Here is a 5,651-nt window from a genome sequence, read left to right as displayed (position 1 = left end):
AAAAAGTTGTGAGTGAAAAAAATATATGGTCTCTCATTTCCAAAAATACAGAACGATTTCTAAGCCATAAACTTGAAATTGAGGAAGCACCTCTCTTTGATCCATTCATCTGGAAATACTACTAAATATCTTACTCAATAATACCAAGTCAGTCGATCAAAGTCATAGGGTATGTAGCAAAGCCTCACCTAAACTTTTCAAATGGGGTCTCTGCAACTTATGGTATTTCATAATGGAGTTATCTTTTCTTACCTATATGACAACATTCAGTTTTGCAATTTCCATACAAGGAACTGGGATTTGCATGATGCCTTTGCTAAAAGAAGTTCCTGATAACCCACCCCTTCGTCTTTTTCTCTATACAATCTAGCTGAACTGATTTTTCAACACTCGGTGTCGACCCACTTCAATTTGGGTATAACAATAAGATATTGGCTGCATTCTTGAGCCAATGTTTAGCATGCAAACTCCTTCAATATGAATTATTAATTTAAACCTTTATTAATTACTACTGAATGTCCGGCGGTTCCCACGTAATAAAAAGTCTTTGGTCAGAAAACTGATTCGTATTTAATATATAACAACGTTTGCCATTCTAACTTTTAAACTTCATATCATGAGGAAAATGTTTCGTACAGGTTAAATAAACTAAAAAAAATAAAACGATCATAAAAAGGTTTAGGAGTAGCCTAAATGTGAAATAATTAGCAAGTAATCGTTAAATTAAGTCTGTTTTGCTACGATTACAATAAAATATGATTCGGTAATATTACATACAATTAATACAAACTGAGAAAACAAAATAAAACTCCTGAATATGTTGAATTAATAATAACAATTTTTGCATAGAAGTGTGCGTGTATAAAAAAGGTTACTGTTCCACCAGAAGCTACCCATCAAAACTTTGAATACGATGATACGGAGACAATATAATTGTCCCCGTGAGAAAAGTTGGCCTTGACCCCAGATATAGTAATTGAACCTTACAAAAAATATTTTTTAACAGGGACATCGTAACGCGTGGCCGCATTGGTAAAATAATCAGCGCGCGCTATAGCTATACCTGGAAAGACAGATCCACAGACATACTTTGAGAAATATATAGAAGATTGTATTACAGTTTTTTACAGTATTTACAGCAGTCAACAGTGTTCATGGTAACACTAACTGCAATACTTTTGGTCAATGAAGCAGAGAATATCATGAGAATTTATACATTTAAAGTCGGTGTATACATTATGTACTTAGTTTGATAGAATCGTTATATGACAGAGCTAATAGTCATATGAGAATACATAGTAATTTGTTTGATTCATTTCATAACCTGAAAGCTTATGTTAGCTTTTTAATATATACATGTAGTACAGCGTACAGCGACATGGTGTCTATAGTCTGTATTAGGTGATACATGGGTTCAATGATATAAGTGGAGATACAACCTGTGATGTCACTTAAATCAGGCAAAGCGTACCCTAACCTAATTATATATTTTATCTGTTTATTTTGATGGTCTTTTTAATGTTGACTAGCCTTTTACAAAACCGTGAAGCTTCGAAGAGCTTTGAACATTGCTTGTTGAAAATTATTTAGTATAGAGTATAAAGCCCAATACATATACATATTAAAATTGTTTGCCCTACATTGAAAAACTTATACATTAAGATAATCAAATGTAAAAGTGTGACTGTATATTCAAACCAAAAGCTAAATATATACTGTATATTAAAAATATTTCAATTAAATTAACTTTAAACAGATTCATTTAACAACGAATGGTATCCTTAGAACTTTTGATGAATTGATTTTGCATTCCTCCAAACATACACATGTATATAGGTTTAGAAGAATGCAAAATATATATTTTGCACGTCTATATATTTTGCACGTATATATATTTTGCACGTATATATATTTTGCACGTATATATATTTTGCATATCTATATATTTTGCACGTTTATATATTTTGTACGTATATATATATATTTTGCACGGATATATATTTTGTGCGTATATTTATTTTGCACGTATATATATTTTGCACGTATATATATTTTGCACGTATATATACTTTGCACGTATATATATTTTGCATATATATATACTTTGCATGTATATATATTTTGCACATATATATATTTTGTACGTATATATATATTTTGCACGTATATTTATTTTGCACGTATATTTGGGATTTGTGTCCCTTGCCTAAGCTCTGAGCTGCACTGATGAGGCTTCAATAGCCGAAACAGTACTGTCTGTAGCATGAGTATATATATATACATATATATATATATATACATATATATATATATATATATATATGTAGTTACTATACTCTACTCACATGAATATATGTAGTTCCTTTTTCAATTTATTGTGTGAGCAATGTAAGCTTGCAGAAGTTTGTTTTTAGTATCTTGGAGTTAGACGTATAGTCCTGTATGAATATGCTATTAGTATATTGGGGTGAGACGTATAGTCCTGTATGAATATGCTATTAGTATATTGGGGTGAAAAACAAATTTCGTTTATATTTCTATAAACAAAATTTGTTTTGCATATACTTTGGTAAATTATATAGAAAATTGTAATTATTGCAAAATTATAATTTTGTTAATATATACACACACAAGCCGATTGTCCGGTTTTGCATGGGCATTAATGGCCGTGTTGTACTCTTTCTGACACAAACCTGAAGTAACGAGTGAGTGCTTCCCAACGCTATACAAAGTTAATGACAGATTACCACATTACTTAAGTACCTTACAGGGTTCATCAGCAATTCTTAGTAAAGAGATTTTCGATGTATGAGCTTTGATGGCAAACTCAAATAGCCTGACAGCTACCTGATGAGTTGGGCACTAATCTACCACTCGTGACAAAGGCAAATAACTAACTACTTGAGCTAAAACTCGGTAACTACTTTTATGGTGGTTACTTATTATAGCGCAGGTAACTTTATAAATTAAAATGAAAATTGTGAATTTCCTTAACAGCCTACTGGCTGCAGAACGGACAACAAAATTGATCAAAACAATTCAAACTAAAACAGCTTTTAAAAACTATAGTATAGTATATACACCAGATACTATTCACAACGATCCTTGCCTATACACACTGTCTTTAGCCGACCAATGAATCAGTAATAAATGTGTTATTGCGGTGCTTGTGTTGCGGTGAGAAGCAGATTGAACATGGATAATGTCTAGTAAGAACTAGTAGGGGTGAAGCCAAATTTTCTCCTGCTGGCTACTCCATCATTGCTAACTTTAAGCAGAAACTGCCGAACCAAAACATTCAAGACACAAGCTTCCAAAATTACACAGTAAAAGGCCTGATAGAAAAGAGAAGCATAGCCAGAGTGCTGCACTGATTAATGCTTCAAGTCATTATAAATGTTATACCTGATGTCAACCCCATCATAATGAGGAACTTCCATTGAGTTACAAGCAGATTAGAAGCCATCACACAACATATTCCAGTTGGGTTATACAGTTTATAATCTTACGGACAAACCCCGGTTATCTTAAAACTCATCAGGTTTAATTTCAGGCACATTCACCATCTCGTTAAATTTTTTTACTAGCCATAAGACGGCGGAGCAAATGAAAATTTTTTTTATCGTTGTCTTCTCTGTGGCAATGTTTTCTGTATCGGTGATCTTACTTATGTAGGCCAACTTCTAATACAGAGCTCACTAATGCCTCGGGTGTCCATCAAAAATTTTTGTATTAGTTACCACTAGTGTGCGGGTGGCAGACCGACAACCATGCGTAACTAGCTTTCTTTAGCTGTTAATCCTACATCCAAAAATCTATTACTAAATGGATGTACACTCACAGATGTACCTTGCATCCTGATTGGGAGCTCTCATGAAGGCTGCAGCTCGGAAATCTTAAATCTGCCTGGCATCACACCTGCAGCCTTCTGGCACGCCTAAATCAAGAAGTACTTCAGATTTAACCAAGCTTCGGGCTCTCCAACTGCTGACCTACTGCAGTCACCCAAATATATTAATGGCAAAAGGTAGAGGCGTCAGCAAAGTAGAAAGCTGAAAACAGCTTGTTCATCATTTACAGTATCAAATCCATTCCCACACACCGATCTATTGTGGCGATCACTTTAGCAGTGACCTAGCCAGGCTCTATCACATCTCTTTTTATATTTATTATTAGTCAAAGCATCACCTTTCACTCAAAGATGCTCTTGGAAACTACCAAAATAAATTAGCGATTCTAACCTCCAAATTAATTTTAACAAGGAAAAATGACTTTCAAGGGAAAATTGCCTCATGTAATTGCGCAATTTTCCTTCTCTTGCAGTCAGTGAGTCAACTAAGACTGTACCATGGTGTTGGATTTGCATCACCAGCCTGGAGAATCAGTTGTGCTCCATCCTATGCTCATATACATTTGTTTCTGTCTGCTTGCTAGCTTACTTTTCCCTGGCTGCTGGAGCAGGCTGGGTGACTTACCTTGGTGACTGACTTTTGAGACATTATAAGAAGCTTTCATTTTTGCCATGATCCATAGAGCTGCAAGTGAATATTTAAGCAATGCTTGGGTTTTGCCTTACCAAGGTTGCTCTCTCGATACTTTCAGAATATTTTCCAGCAAGCAAGAACAAGTCGAGACAACGCTGACATTTTGTACTACTGAGGTAGTTGGCTGGATAATAACTCTGTCTATAACTACCCTCTGGTGTTACCACATAGTACCAACTAGCAGTGGCCCACCACAGGCTTTTGACAAATTTTTGCTTGAGGTCTGAATGGATGCCCAGTTTTACCCTCCCAATTCTTCTTCAAAGATAGGAGTCGGTTCAGTCGCTGACATTCCGACCTTTGTAATGCTGTGTATTGAGATCTATGGTACTGTACTAGACAAGGGCCTGACCTGACTTCAGCTTTCTTTAAACGGTATGCCATTGCACATGTTTTACAGTAATCTCTTCAAAAGATTCTGTCTACATGTACATCAAAGAATGGAGCTTCTGGCGAGATTACAACTGATTCATATTTAAACACTTCGGATTTTAGTTTTGGAAAAGTAACTTCATTTCTTGCTGACATCGCTATATATTTCCTTTAAAATTAGCAATTCTCCTATGAGCTTTGGCTGTTTCTTGCGAGGTAGAATTCCTTTCTCTGTGATCGTTTTATGGTAAAACACTTGTTAGTTCAATGGTGGCCAGAAGTTCATTTGCTGTACTAGAAATTAAAAACCAGCCAATTTTCGTGTATGAAAAATTTCTACCTATGTCTTTCTAAAATGTATGTATAATTTGTTCGTGCATTCTTGATTGTCTGTAGCTTCTTAAAATTGGTTGTAGCTTAGAAGTCTAGTCATTTTCTCTTCTTGTTGAGCAAGGCGGATGCTTCTGTAGAATAGCAACATTTCCTGCTCAGTCAGTGGGCTATTGTTGGGAGACACCACAGTGGAGTAATCCAGTAACCACTTTAATAGTACACTTTACAGTAATTTGAAAAGGTTTTTTCTGAAAGACATGCTAACGGGTAGTCAGCTGTAAATCTTTTAAGAGCATTACATAATTGGTGGTATCTTTTGTGACAGTGAGTGCACTATTCTGGAGTGTCTGCTGAATATGTAACAAGGAGGCTCCACACTGACCGGTCATCGGTGAAAAGTAA

This window comes from Watersipora subatra, chromosome 1 (genome assembly GCF_963576615.1).
Source record: "Watersipora subatra chromosome 1, tzWatSuba1.1, whole genome shotgun sequence".
Lineage (NCBI taxonomy): Eukaryota > Metazoa > Bryozoa > Gymnolaemata > Cheilostomatida > Watersiporidae > Watersipora > Watersipora subatra.
This window is presented reverse-complemented; position numbering follows the sequence as displayed.